General features: G+C 37.2%; 1 protein-coding gene across 2 annotated transcripts in view; it reads right to left on the bottom strand.

Annotated features, from left to right (window-relative positions):
• Window positions 1-15,807, bottom strand: part of TET2 (tet methylcytosine dioxygenase 2) — a 130,669-nt gene that overhangs the window by 88,737 nt on the left and 26,125 nt on the right. For both annotated transcript variants that reach the window (XM_024751888.1, XM_024751889.1), the window contains exon 2: window positions 892-1,037. The gene's annotated coding sequence lies outside the window, so the exon portion shown is untranslated. The remainder of the gene's footprint in view (window positions 1-891; window positions 1,038-15,807) is intronic.

Here is a 15,807-nt window from a genome sequence, read left to right as displayed (position 1 = left end):
CTAGCTAACCTGCATTTTCTTTTCTACAATGCATCCACAATTTAAACTGGTTTACAGTACAGGCAAAGGTATACATAGTAGAATTCATTCTAGTGTTCATCTTACATATTTTGGGGAAAAAAGATACATCAGTTCTCTACTCCTATATGTCTATATAAATGATAGTGATGTGATTAAAAAAAAAACCCTTAAAAAAAAAACAAAGAAACCCTTTAGGTTGGGACACTCATTAGCAAAACAAATTGATCTTTATTAAGATCAACTATAAGAACATAATGAAAAAAGTGTCTTTCTCTCAGTACCTCTATTTGTATTTTCAGAAAAATCACGTGAAAAAAATCACATAGGCTCTCCTGAGATCTGTCATTCTAAACTTTAGTTCTCTGTTAGTTCTACGAAGCCAAACTGTCATGAAACCCAGCTGCCTAGGTTCAAGAGGTACTCACTTTCAGACCAGCAAATAACCACAGAATAGCACTTTTTTTGGGTCCTCAACAAGATTGAGACAAAGTGGCCATAGGTGATGTAAGAATGGAGAAGAGAAATACTGTGACAAGTGGTTAGAGATAGCACCTTCCTCCATGCTTATTATTATATTTGAATGGCTCTTATCTCTCTTTTATTAAAATAGCAAACATTAAGAATCTGATGAAAATCTACCTTTTCTTCAGAGGAAAAAAAAAATGTATGTATCAGTACTTAAAAGTCAGCACACAACTTTAGGGGATTCATAGACCTTAAAATCTAAGCCATGCATCCTAAGCATAGATAATAGAGGTATCTGAGAGAGTACAGAGTAACTTAGCGTTGGAGGTTGTAAGAGAGATTGACCATTAAACTGAGAACAAACTTACACTCGCAAACAAGCACCAACTGTCCCTAGTGTCTTACCAGCAGCTCTATCCCTCACTGCGCCTCCTGGGTCATGGCCTGTTGGCTGCTGCGGAGCCCATCTCCTGCTTCCACCCGTGGTAACTCAACAGGAGCGAGGGCAAGTAGACAATCTTGAGAGGGTCTGCTGCTGAATGGTGGCCAGCCTGGAAAAGATACAGTTTGAATATTTTTAAGTTAGCAAAAAGGAACACAGCATGTACATCTGGTATGAAAGCTACTGCGTAGCATTTAAAGGTTTCAGGTGCCTATAATTGGATATTTCCACTATGCCATTGGCTGTGAAAAATACGGGGCTGGAGGATCTTTCTCAAATCAATGAAAGTCCCAACTGCACCACAGTATTTGTCTAATATTTGTAGAGCAGTTTGCAATATGCAAAGCATCTCTGCTCACATCAGTTTGTGATCACATCTTGATTGTGATAATCAATTAGGTTTGAGACCCACTGGCTTGTATTACTTCATCTGTTGAATATAATAGTTCTCAGCCTTGGTTATAGTTATCACCTTGGGTGTAAAGTTGAGGCCTCACGTTCAGAGATTCTGATTTGTTGGCCTAAAATGAAGCCTTGCTCCCCAGGTGTTTCTAAGGTGCAGCCAGGATAGAGAATCATTAGCATAACTCCTTCTACTTGTTGAGATGTAGCACTAACTTAACTCATAAATAGCAAATGTCTATTCCGAATATACCACATCAAGACAATGTGTTAAGTGCTGTGGGAAAGGTAAAGCATTATAACATGTGACCCTGTGCTCGGGGCTTTAATTTACCTGGACACATACTTTCAAAAGATCACATAATAAGATAAATACTTTAAAAATATAACCAAAGTAAGCCTTCACTGGTCAAAGATGTAGTAAAAATCTTGAAATAAGAGAAAAAGTTTAATGCATGAGGAAAGGCTTCTTCTGAGTTTTAAGGGCAGGATGAAATTCAGAGAAAGAGAGAGGCATAGAGAGAGACAGCACTGTTTTCAAGAAAAAACACAGCTGCAAGAATATGCAAAGTAAACTGAAGGATACCTAAAAAGCCCATTCTGATGGGAGGGTTACTATAAAGAGCATTAAGAGAATTTGGAGAGGCAGTTTTGACCTGGAATGTAAAGAGTATTGGTAAAATGACAAAAGAGTTGAGCCATTTTCCAAAATATCTGGAAATAGTATCTGAAATAGTACTGGAAGCTGCTGAAGGCTCATGTCCCAAGAGGTCTTAGTAAATTTACTGGGTTCTTAGTAAATGCCAGACACCATGCTAAAGCACTACATATGTTAGCTCATTTAACACAAACATCTGGAGAGGTAATTATTATTATCCCTATTTTACAGAGTCAGAAGGAGGGGGTCACAATTTTCTCAGTTACATAGCTAGAAATAGTATGCTGAGACTGGGGCATGCCATTGTTTTTTAGCAACATGGCATCATAAAAGTCACGTATTAAGATTTAGGGTTTTTAAAGATTGAGATATAACTCACATACCATAGAATTCATCATTCTGAAGCATTCTGTGGGTTCAGTATATTCAAAAAGTTGTGCCATTATTGCCACTATCAAATTCCAGAACAATTTCATCACTCCTGAAATAATTCCAGTACCCATTAGGAGTCAGTCCTCATTCATCGTTCCTCTACCTAATTGACCTTCTCTCTCTAGGGATTTGCCTATTCTGGATATTTCAGATATATTAAATCATGAAAAATTTGGCTTTTTGTTTCTGATTTCTTTCACTGAGCATAATGTTTCCAAAGTTCATCTATGTCTTAGTGTGTATCAGTACTTCCTTTTTATGTCTGATATCCCACTGTATAGATGTACCACACTCTTATCTATTCATGATAAATATTTGGGTTATTTCTACATTTTGGGTATTATAAATAGTGCTACTATGAACATTCATTTACAAGTCTTTTTCTATTGTGGTAAAATATGTGTAACATAAAATTTACTAATTTAACCATATTTGAAATGTATAACGGTGGCATTAAGCACATTCACGCTGTTGTGCAACCATCACAACCATCTCCAGAACTTTTTCATTTTCTGAAACCAAACTCCATACCCATTAAACAACTCCCCATTCTCCCCTCTCCCAAGCCCCTGGCAAACACAATTCTACTTTTGGTCTCTATGAATTTGACATTCGAGGTAGCTCATACAGAATCCTATTCATTCTTTTGTGACTGGTTTATTTCACCTAGCATAATGTCTTCAAGATTCACCCATGTTGTACCATGTGTCAGAATTTCCTTCCTTTTTAAGGAAGAAGAGTGTTCCATTATATGTATATACCACATTTTGGTTTTCCATTTATCTGTTGATAGACATGGGTTGCTTCCACCTTAAGGCTACTGTGAATAATGCTGCTTTGAACATGTGTGTTCATTGTTTATAAGTTTTTATATGGACATATGTTTTCAATTCTCTTGGGAGGAAAATTCCTAGGAGTAGAATTGCAAGGTCATATGATAATTCTATGTTTAACCTTTTGAAGACTGCCAAACTGTTTTTACAAAGTCTCTGTGCCATTTTACATTCCCATCAGCAACTGTGTGAGAGTTCCAATTTTTCCACACCCTCATGAACACTTGTTATTATCTCTTTTTTTAAAGCCATCCTAGTGGGTGTGATGTAGTAGAAGATTTAGGGGTTCTAAATCATTACATATAAGATATTGGCTTGGGACGTCCCTGGTGGTCCAGCGGTAAAGAATCCACCTTACAGGAGACTGGTTCAAGATGGTGGAGTAGAAGGATGTGCGCTCACTTCCTCTTGAGAGAACACTGGAATCACAACTAACTGCTGAACAATCATCGAAAGAAAGACACTGGAACTCACTAAAACAGATACCCCACACCCAAAGACAAAGGAGAAGCCACAAAGAGATGGTAGGGAGGCACAATCACAGTAAAATCCAATCCCATAACCACTGGGTGGGTGAATCACAGACTGGAGAACACTTATACCACAGAAGTCCACCCACTGGAATGAAAGTTCTGAGCCCCACGTCAGGCTTCCCAACCTGGGGGTCCAGCAACAGGGAGGAATTCCCAGAGAATCAGACTTTGAAACCTAGCGGGATTTGATTGCAGGACTTCGGCAGGACTGGGGGAAACAGAGACTCCACTCCTGGAGGGCACACACGATGTAGTGTGTGCATCAGGACACAGGGGGAAGGAGCAGTGACCCCATGAGACTGAAAAAGGCCTACCTGCCAGTGTTAGAGGGTCTCCTGCACAGGCGGGGGCTGGCTGTGGCTCATTGTGGGGACAAGGACACTGGCAGCAGAAGTTCTGGGAAGTACTCCTTGGCATGAGCCCTCCCAGAGTTGCCATTAGCCCCACCAAACAGCCCAGGTAGGCTCCAGTGTTGGGTTGCCTCAGGCCAAACAACCAGCAGGGAGGGAACCCAGCCCCACCTATCAGCAGACGAGCAGATTAAAGTTTTACGGAGCTCTGCCCAATAGAGCAACACCCAGCTCTACCCACCACCACTCCTCCCAACAAGAAGCTTGCACAAGTGTCTTAAAGATAGCCTCATCCACCAGAGAGCAGACAGCAGAAGCAAGAAGACAGACAATCCTGCAGCCTGTGGGATGAAAACCACATTCACAGAAGGATAAACAAAATGAAAAGACAGAGGACTATGTATCAGATGAAGGAACAAGATAAAACCCCAGAGAATCAATTACATTAAGTGGAGACAGGCAACCTTTCAGACAAAGAATTCAGAATAATGAGAGAGAAGATGATCCAGGACCTTGGAAGAAGAATGGGGGCAAAGATTGAGAAGATGCAAGAAATGTTTAAGAAAGACCTAGAAGAATTAAAGAACAAACACCTAGAAGAATTAAAGAACAAACAAACAGAGATGAACAATTCAATAACTGAAATGAAAAATACACTAGAAGGAATCAATAGCAGAATAACTGAGGCAGAAGAACAGATAAGTAACCTGGAAGACAGAATGGTGGAATTCACTGCTGCAGAACAGAATGAAGAAAAAAGAATGAAAAGAAATGAAGACAGCCTAAGAGACCTCTGGGACAACATTAAACGCACTAACATTTGCATTATAGGGGTCCCAGAAGGAGAAGAGGGAGACAAAGGACCCAAGAAAATATCTGAAGAGATTATAGTAGAAAACTTCCTCCACATGGGAAAGGAAATAGCTACCCAAGTCCAGGAAGCACAGAGAGTCCCAGGAAGGATAAACCAAAGGACAAACATGCCAAGGCACATAGTAATCAAACTGACAAAAATTAAAGACAAAGAAAAATTATTAAAAGCAACAAGGGAAAAATGACAAATAACATACAAGGGAACTCCCATAAGGTTAACAGCTGATTTCTCAGCAGAAACTCTTAAATATATATGTGCCCAACATAGGAGCACCTCAATACATAAGGCAACTGCTAACAGCTATAAAAGAGGAAATCGACAGTAACACAATAATAGTGAGGGAATTAACACTTCACTTACACCAACAGACAGATCATCCACATAGGAAATTAATAAGGAAACATGAGCTTTAAATGACACAACAGACCAGACAGATTTAATTGATACCTATAGGACATTCCATCCATAAACAGCAGATTACACTTTCTACTCAAGTGCACATGGAACATTCTCCAGGATAGATCACATCTTGGGTCACAAATCAAGGCTCAGTAAATTTAAGAACACTGAAATCATATCAAGCATCTTTTCTGACCAAAATGCTTTGAGATTAGAAATCAATTACAGGGAAAAAACCGTAAAAAACAAAAACACGTGGAGCCTAAACAATACGTACTAGCAAACAGAATCCAACAACACATTAAAGGATCATACACCATGATCAAGTGGGATTTATCCCAGGGATGCAAGGATTCTTCAGTATATGCAAATCAATCAATGTGATACACCATATTAACAAACTGAAGAAAAAAAACAATGTGATCATCTCAATAGATGCAGCAAAGGCTTTAGACAAAATTCAACACCCACTTATGATAAAAACTCTGCAGAAAGTGGGCATAGAGGGAACCTACCTCAACATAATAAGGCCTTATATGACAAACCTACTGGGCATCCTCAGAAAGTCTACAAACAACAAATGCTGGAGCGGGTGTGGAGAAAAGGGAACCCTCCTGCACTGCTGGTGGGAATGTAAATTGAAACAGCCACTGTGGAGAACAGTATGGAGGTTCCTTAAAAAACTAAAAATAGAATTACCATATGACCCAGCAATCCCACTACTGGGCATATACCCAGAGAAAACCAGAGTGTAAAAAGACACATGCAGCCCAGCGTTCACTGCAGCACTATTTACAATAGCCAGGTCATGGAAGCAACCTAAATGCCTATCAACAGACGAATGGATAAAGAAGATGTGGTACGTGTATACAACGGAATATTACTCAGTAATAAAAAGGAATGAAATTGGGTCATTTGTAGAAATGTGGATGGACCTAGAGACTGTCAGAGTGAAGTAAGAAAGAGAAAAACAAATATTGTATATTAACGCATATGTGTGGAATCTAGAAAAATGGTACAGGTGAACGGTTTGCATGGCATAAATAGAGACACAGGTGTAGAGAACAAACGTATGGACACCAAGGGGGGAAAGCTGGTGGTGGGGGCTGCGTGTGTCGTGGTGGGATGAATTGGGAGATTGGGATTGACATATATAGACTAATATGTATAAAATCGATAACTAATAAGAACCTCCTGTATAAAAAAAATTAAAAGAGAAAATCTAAAAACTTTAAAAAAAAAAAAAAAAAGGAGAAGAATCTGCCTTACAATGCAACGGACGTGGGTTCGATCTCTGGTCAGGGATCTAAGATCCCATGTGCTAGGGGGTAACTAAGCCCACACCCCACAACCACTGAGCTTGAGCGCTTCAACTAGAGCCCGCATGTTGTGAAGTACAGAGCCCATGCGCCACAACTAGAGAAAACCCACACACAGAACTAGAGAGAAGCCCATGCGCTGCAACAAATGATCCTGCATGCCTCAATGAAGATCCCGTGTGCAGCAACCAAGCCCTGATGCAGCCCCCAAAAATTAAATAAATAAATAATAAATCTTAAAAAAAAAAAAGAGATTGGCTTGCCACAGTTCAGATGTTAAGTGATAAGTCTGAACAAGATGCTGGCAGAGGAAATGAAATAAAATGATCAAGCAAAGAAATATTACTGATTGAGAAATGGGTGGATATTAGTAACACTCTAGATGTAGGGAGAAAAAGAAAGACTCAATTATAGTAATAAAGCTTTGAGCTTGGTTGCCTGGAAGAACGATGGTATAAATCAGAGAAAATTCTATAAAGGAATTTGAAATGACAAAATAAATTTTTGACATCATGTATTTGAGGAATCTATGTATTCCAAATAAATAATTATCAGACAGGTAAAGATCAGGAGGTTAGGGCTGGAGACAAAAAAAACCCTCACAAGATATTTCATTAACATCTTTATTGGAGTATAATTGCTTTTACCTTGTGATTTTAAAAAAGGTCAAAGAAGCATTGGTAAAACTAGAAGAGGGTCATTGTATATCCTTAGATTCCTAAGGCTGGGTTTAGCAACTTATGTACCAAACACTGAGGAAGGAAGGAAGCACTTTACTTCCTGTTTTCTGTTTAAAATAGTAATATAAAACCTAAGTGGTTAATGTATTCTTTACACTCAGAGTTTTATCAGAACTTGGTTGGTATGGGATTTTTATCTATACTGTGGGGCATTCAGGACAGCAGTGCCCTTGGCTCAGACTGGTGTGAGCAGGCTTAGTGCAACTGCCCTCTAAAGAAAGACACAAGATGGGGAGTCCTAGAGAAATGCGTGTCACTGCAAGCAGTTATCTGATTGACTGGGAACCAAGCTGGCAAATTATCAAGGAGAACATGAAGTTCCAGTTTTCTATGCCCCAAAGAGCCCCCTTATAGAAAGAAGCCATCCCAACAAATAGAATGTACACCTGTAAGAGACCACAAGACTCTTGTTAGAACACAGTTCTTCAACGGTCAGTGATCTTGGCTTTGTTCAGTTTTGGAAAGTCTCCAACATGATAACATTCAGGAATCACTACAGTGATGACTCATATGCTTGGGTAGCTCTTTTGAAAGAGAACGTTAATAATACTATTTAGGATGCTATGGTAAGTAGTCTCAAAGAAAATGTAAAACATTATCAGTCTGCTGATACACTGAGTTTTCCCTCTGACCTGATATACTGAGATTATAAAGGAAAAAACAAATCATTTAGAAGGCAAAACAGAATAAACATAAAGGGTAACTGCTGCCAAAGACAGAAGTTAAGGTAAGAGCCAGAAAAACAAAGAAAAAAAAGCAAAAACAAAAAAAGAGAGAAATTTAAGAATGAAAGCCTATGAACACATTGAAAAGTTTTCACTCCCACACACATATCTACATTTTTAACTGAACGAAATAAACCTCACGGTTAATATCACCATCTTTCTGAGGATAATGTGGTTCGAAGACAGATTTTTCTTTTGTTTCCCTAAATTGAAGCTTATTCTGGTATTTTATCTTCATCAGCTATTCACTGTTTTAAAAGGATAATATCTTTCTTCAATATTTTCCAGAATGTAGATGAAAAAATAACAGTGATAATAAAAATAGCTAAGATTTATTGAATGCATTCTTAGTCATTTTATCTTCAAAATACTTTCAGTCATGTTCCTTAGCACACACTTTGTAGGTGGCAGGCCTTCAGAGCCTGTGCTCTTAACTGCCATGCTTCATGGCCTCCAACAGCTTGTAGGAGATTCAATGAAGAATACATTTCATTTTGGTGATAGGTAAATTATTCTGTATTTCAAATCCTAGTAGCTGACACTTTCCTTCAAAAATGGAACAAAACTTTTCTTTACAAACCAGTCACTCTACCTATAAACATGTATACATCAATGCATGCTATTTATCATGTATAGAAATCTTTTTTGGGGGTCTTAAATACATTCTCCTTTCAATAAACGGATATTTCCCTGATCAAGACATTAAATAAATACTTCCATCGTGAACAGGGCACTATGTTTATCCTGCTGGATCTAGGCTGTCTTTTCCCCTTGATGCTAATCATCCACCATCATTGCACGTCTCTTCAAAGCTTCCCAGCAATAGGTGTTTCCTTGTTGTTGTCATGCCCCCTCAGCTGCTCCCCTGCTTGATGTGATCCTCCTCCAGGTCTAAATGGGGTCAGACTGGAAGTTCACTGAACAGCAGGTTACTGGCCTCAGCAGGATATACCCACAACTCAGTTCTCCTCCCTCTTTCCTCTCCCCACCCCACCATGCCCCAACAAGCGTGCACTCATGCTTACTCTCTCTCTCTGCAAGTAAATGATCCCAACTGTAAGGTGCCCAAAGGGAAATGCTGTTTCAGAATGTCAGCTACTTGGCAGCAATGGCTGTTCTATTAATGCTTAAAAAAAACCCCAAAAAACAGGGACTTCCTTGGTGGCACAGTGGTTAAGAATCCACCTGCCAATGCAGGGGACACTGGTTCGAGCCCTGGTCTGGGGAGATCCCACATGCCGTGGAGCAACTAAGCCCATGGGCCACAACTACCGAGCCCGTGTGCCAAAACTACTGAAGCCCACGTGCCTAGAACCTGTGCTCTGCAACAAGAGAAACCACTGCAATGAGAAACCCGCGCACTGCAATGAAGTGTAGCCCCCGCTCGCCACAACTAGAGAAAGCCCGCGCACAGCAAAGAAGACCCAACACAGCCAAAAATAAAATAAATAAAATAAATTAATTAAAAAGAAAAAAGCAAAACAAAAAAAGAAAACCAAAAACACTACAGGAGTTAAAGTTCTAAGAAGAAAACTAAAGCAAATCCTCATGCATATTTATTCCCTGCTCTTCCTAACATAAAGTGGTGACTCCAAGGAAAAATTCAGTGAGCGTTTACAGAACAAATTCCACTAAGATAAAAATATATACACCAAACAAGATTGTTTCTAATGAAGTCTTTATAGAACTAAAATTGCCGAACAAAGCTGAAATATTAGACAGTTATAAACTGTTTGACATAGTATTTCTATTGCACAAAGAAATTAAGAACCAAACAGAAATGCAGAGGTACAGGTATAAATTCACTTGGCATTGTGTATAGATTATCAACTTATATACCTTCCAGAAACAAACAAGCAACCAAAGTTATGAGGGAATAGATATTTTGAAAAAATGTGATGGAAATTCCACATTAAAAGAAAATATTGAGTAAAAATCAAGCAGAACAAGCATATATAATTTCTTGCATCTGAAATGCAAACAATTCTATGACACTCTGACACTTGCTAATACTTGGTCAGAAACTGTCAGAAACTGGGCTATAATTAACCAATGGAGGTGTGCCCAATGTCTTAACTCTGAAAAGCCAATAGAGGATATAGTTTATCTTTTATCCACTAAAATAGGAAACATAATTCTTTATAACAGAACTGCCATTCCCAATGTTTAAGCATTTTAGGGATCCCTTCTAGAAATTCTGTGTAGTGGAGGAAAGAAAAGGGGCAGAGAAGAAGAGGTGAAGAAAAATGTGTACACTGATTCTATGGTTCATCTGTTCCTTTTTCTCCACACAAGGAACTTTAGGTTTTGGCGATGGAATTTCTATAGTTGACTGCAGGACAGTATTTCTATTAGGAGCTAGGCTTTGAGCTGAATCTCAGAAGAAACTTCTCACCCATCACTCTCATAAACCCACAAGCAAACTAAGGAAGTCAGAAGGTAGAAGAGATAACCAATGTACAAATCCATCTCAGGTTCTAATTCTGCCACTAATCCTCCATAACTCATGATCTTGAGCCAACCAATCACTTAAGGAAACTGAGGTTTGAGAAGTCTGTAAAACGTTGAATTGTATTATCTCTGTTTCAAACCAGCTTTAAGGTGTTATGATTCTATGACTTAGATCTATCATCTAGTTTGATACAGATAGAACAAATACATGTATAAAAAAAGGTATTACACAATGAATAAGGTATAAAAACATGAGCAAAATTACATTGGTAGGATTATCCCAATTTAAATACCCTCATATAGTACTAAAACTTTATAATGGGGACTTCCCTGCTGGCGCAGTGGTTAAGACTCCAAGTTCCCAATGCAGAGAGCCCGGGTTCGATCCCTGGTCAGGGAACTAGATCCCACATGCATGCCACAACTAAGGAGCCCGAGAGCCACAACTAAGGAGCCTGCCTGCCACAATTCAGACCCAGCACAACCAAATAAATAAATTTTTAAAAAATCAACTTTATAATGAATAATCCTCAAATTGTAATAGACAACTATAAACTCATAATCACAATGCTTACTGATTCCCCCCAAAATTATTTTACAATGTATATTCTATTCCTTTAGATTTGGTAATTTCATATTATAAACTGATGTAACAGACTTTTCAGAGTAATGAGGCTACTACCATGGTTGATTTAGACTGAATTGCTAACTATATCCATTTATAATAGCCATAGGTTGAGTATCGATAACTTTAGGTAGACTGTGAAAGCTTCATTAAAAAAAAAAAAAAACTTCAAATCAATAACATTAACCCAGATATTTTAAAAATGAGTTCATTTTCTTTACATTTTAGGAAAATTATTAGGTGTATATTAACCCCACCTTCCCATTTCTTTAAGACAGATGGGAAGTAAAAGAACGAATTTTTAATCATTAATTATTATATAAATTATTCATAGCCCAAAGAATATCTTCATGCACAGATGCTATTAGTCATATGAGCTAAGGCTTAATGCCATTATGTTAATAACATTAATACAAATACCAAAGGATCAGTGAGAAAATTTCTAATGCTTGATGAGACAGCAAACTGTATAAAATGAAATTTTATACTATATTATAAAACTGCCAACATTTGCTATATCACTATTTTTAAAAAGCAACACTACTTCACTTAAAATACTGTCTACATTTTTCATCCTAAAAATGTTAACAAGGAAACTTCATTAAACCTTATTTCCAATAAAAAGGCAAAGGAAAATGACTAGAAAACTCCACAAATTTCCCAAAGTTTTTAATTTTATTGTTTTCCTTAAAATAGAAAAATATATGAAAAAGATTTCAGAATACGTAGGAAAACTCCAGTTCTATTTACCTAGGTTGTTAAAAGCAAGTTATGCATTTTACAAAATTGGAAGTGTCATTAACATGACATAAAATACTTCTATCTAAGGTACTCTTAAAAACAATTTAGTAAACATCGTTAAGACAAATAAATGATGATTCTCTGGCTATACACATGAATGATAATCAAAATATTTAACAGCTGGCATGTCAAAGCATGGGTAATAGTGCTGGAGGAGGGTCTAAGAGGCCACCTATTTTAGCTGCAGGACTGTGGGGAGGTTCAGGGAGTCATGGCAAGGGAGCCAGAGAGTCGCAGGGCAGCAGAATTCCCCTGCTAACTTGGAAATATTTCAGTAAACTTCAGCAGAGCCACACTCATGTATACCTCCTGTGTATAAGCTCTGGTTATTTGCATGATTCTTAAATAAGGGATTTTTTTTTTAAGCTTTTAAGCAATTGTTAAAAGTCTGCAAATCACAACAGTGTAAATCAACTATACTTCAACAAAATAAATTTTTTTAAAAATCTTTGCAAATCTTCTACTTGCTACTGAAGAAAATGTAACTATTAACTTTGGTAGTAGCTAGAAAGAAACATCATGGGGGAAATTTGACGGAAGAAATGAAAAATGAAAGACGAAAGGGTCTTTTTTTAATTTTCAAAACTTTATGTGAAAATTATATAAAATATTTTTGTGACATTGAAGTTATTTAAAAATTAAAGTATGAGGTTAAACTTTCAAGTAATGACCACGATGACAATGTAAATACATTTCTCCCCTAAATAAATAAAACATTTAGTATAAACAGCTGTATATCCAATCACACTTAAGACTGGAGAGTCATAAATAAATGAGAAAGCCAAATAGATATTTTAATAACAAAATTTTGATATAATATTTTCATAAAATTATCATTTTCAAATTAAACTGGATTTTCAAATATTTCCTGAAGATAGCAAACACCTATTGCTGCTTATAAGTTAATTTCTTAAGAACAAGCATATCATAATGTTGAAGAAATGGCTGCATTATTAAAAAATATTTGATGCCATATTCCAGAGATGTAAAAGGTGGTCTAGTCTACATAGAACTGCATATTAAAAAAAAAATGTTTTAAATCATTTTTTATTTGCTAGATCTTCTAGATGGAATATACAAATCTAAAGAGAACAGGAATTTATTGTTGTTGTTGACTGTCCTCTTGTTGAAGGGATTAAAGTTACCAAGCAACCCCTGTGTTGCAGAAACCAAAATAAAAAAGGAGTCAGTTGTCAACTACCAGTTCTTCTAAAACAGAAGATTGCAAGCAGGTAAGCATTATTTTGCTATAATGTTTGGTCATACATTTTTAATCATATGACAAAGTAGAAATCATCAAAAAACTCCCAAGGAAAAAAACTCCTTTAAAAGCGTATTAATTGTGACTAAATTGAGAGTTTATAAAATCACCATTTTAAAATCATCATTGAGCAAAGTGGAGTTTGGAAAAAAAGGAGCCACTGACCCTGCCTTTAGAGAAGAATGTTTGAGAAAAGCCCTTGGTGCCAAGTTGACTCAGCTTCACAGGCCATGGAAATCAACACTGAATGTCTTGATTCTTCATTGGCTCTGAGTGGATGAAAAGCTAAATGAAAACTGGAGCATTAACTTCTTATACTTGGAGACGTGAAAGTGTCATTTCTAAGAAAGCTCAATTGTCAGCTGACCAGAAAGGCATAACTACTCCAACCTCCAAGAATGAGTCAGTAAACGAAGAGAAGGGAAACAAACAAATGAGCACCATTAGTATATGCATATTATTTCAGCTCAGTAGCCATTACAAGCCAGATACTCTACATGCTAGAAAAACCTCTTTCCTTTTGAGAAAGATGAGTAATACTGAAGAAACTAATAGTGGGATAAACTTAACCAGGCCTCACTAGGAATGCAGCTGCTTTACAGAACCTCACTGTAGACAGACTTATAGTGGGAGGTCAATCCTCTCTCCAACAACTGTCACTAAAATGACTTAACACTCCAGGTTTATGCCAGGTCAGTGTACACAGGTCATCTCCAGAGCCATGAATGAAGTCATGCGTTATCAGAAAGCAGGTCAGAGGTGACATAAATCACCTAACTGTAACAGCTGACTAAAAATAACTTTCTATTATAAGCACTCGTTTCCTAAATGAGAGGATAGATATCCTTCATTTTCTGAGGAGTGATGAGGGGGAAAATCCTCACATAAAACCAAACAAGGCTTTTTCATCTTCAGTACTCACAGAAAAGGCATGGAGTCTGTAGGTACCTGAATTTGGCTTGTAGCCTTTGATCTATCATGGGCACTGAATGAAGGCAAATGAATCTCACCCACTGATGGCCTTCTGAACAACTACGATCCCCTCCCTCACCTTTTTTATGAAGGACTGGTGCTACCTGTTCATTGCAAATAAGGTTGTGATCCAATTAAGAAGGAGATTAGGTTATTTTCTCAACCTCAGGTTGGAAAACTCAGTGTCAACAGAGGACTTGAATAGAAACATTGTAGGTACCCGTAAGAAAAACAAAAAATATTTTTACTGCCTAGTTTATTTTCTTTTTATAAATTTAAGGTTTGTTTTTTTTTTTAGGCTGCTTTTCATTTTTAAAATTAAACTTTTTTTTTTAGAGCAGATTTTGGCTCACTCTAAAATTTAGCAGAAAGAACAGTGAGTTGTCATATACTTCTGTCCACACACATGTATAACTTCTCCCACTATGAACATCCCTTTCTCGGGTGGTGCATTTGTTACAGCTGATGCACCTATACTGACTGACACATCATTATCACCAAGTCCACAGCTGACATTAGCGTTCACTCTTGATGTTGTACATTCTATGAGTTTTGGCAGATGTACTACAATGATATGTATCCACCATTGTAGTATATTAGAGAATAGTTTCACTACCCTAAAAACCAAACCCTCTGTATTCTGCCTATTCATCCTTCCTATCCCCTAATCCCTGGAAAAACTAATCTTTTTACTGTCTGCATAATTTCACCTTTTCCAGAATGTCATACAATTGGAATCAAAGAGTACAGACCCTTACAGGATAGATTATTTCTCTTAGCAATACGCATTTAAGGTTCCTTTATATCTTTTCATGGCTTGATACCTTATTTCTTTTTAGTGTTAAATAATATTCCATTGCATGCTACAGTATATTTACCCATTTACCTACTGAAGGGCATCTTGGTTGCTACTAAGTTTTGGCAATTATGAAGAAAGCTACTATAAACATTGTGTGCAGGTTTTTGTGTGGACATAAGTTTTCAACTCCTTTGGGTAAATACCCAAGAGTGCAATCACTGGATTGTAATGGTAAGAGTACATTTAGTTTTGTAACTGCCAAACTATCTTCCAAAGTGGCTGTACCTTTTTGCATTCCACCATCAATGAATGAAGAATTTCTTTTGCTCTACAACCTCACCAGCATTTGATGTTGTCAGCATTCGAGATTTTGGCCATTCTAATAGGTGTGGAGGGTAATCTCATTAATTAATTTGCAATTCCCTAATGACATATCATTTTGAACATCTTTTCATATGCTACTCACCCTCTGTGTATCTTCTTTGATGATGTGTCAGTTCAGGCCTTTTGCCCAATTTTTAAACAGGTTGTTCATTTCTTTTATTGTTTTTAACAGTTTGAAGAGTTCTTTGTACATTTTGGATAATAGTCCTTTATCAATGTGTCCTTTGCAAATATTTTCTCCCAGTCTGTGACTTGTATTCTCATTCTCTTGACATAGCCTTTAGCAGAACAGAAGATTTCAATTTTTTTTTTTTTTTTTTT

Source organism: Neophocaena asiaeorientalis, unplaced genomic scaffold (assembly GCF_003031525.2).
Source record: "Neophocaena asiaeorientalis asiaeorientalis breed wild unplaced genomic scaffold, Neophocaena_asiaeorientalis_V1.1 scaffold676, whole genome shotgun sequence".
NCBI lineage: Eukaryota > Metazoa > Chordata > Mammalia > Artiodactyla > Phocoenidae > Neophocaena > Neophocaena asiaeorientalis.
The sequence above is the reverse complement of the archived record's forward strand: the minus strand, read 5'-3'. Positions and strand labels throughout refer to the sequence as shown.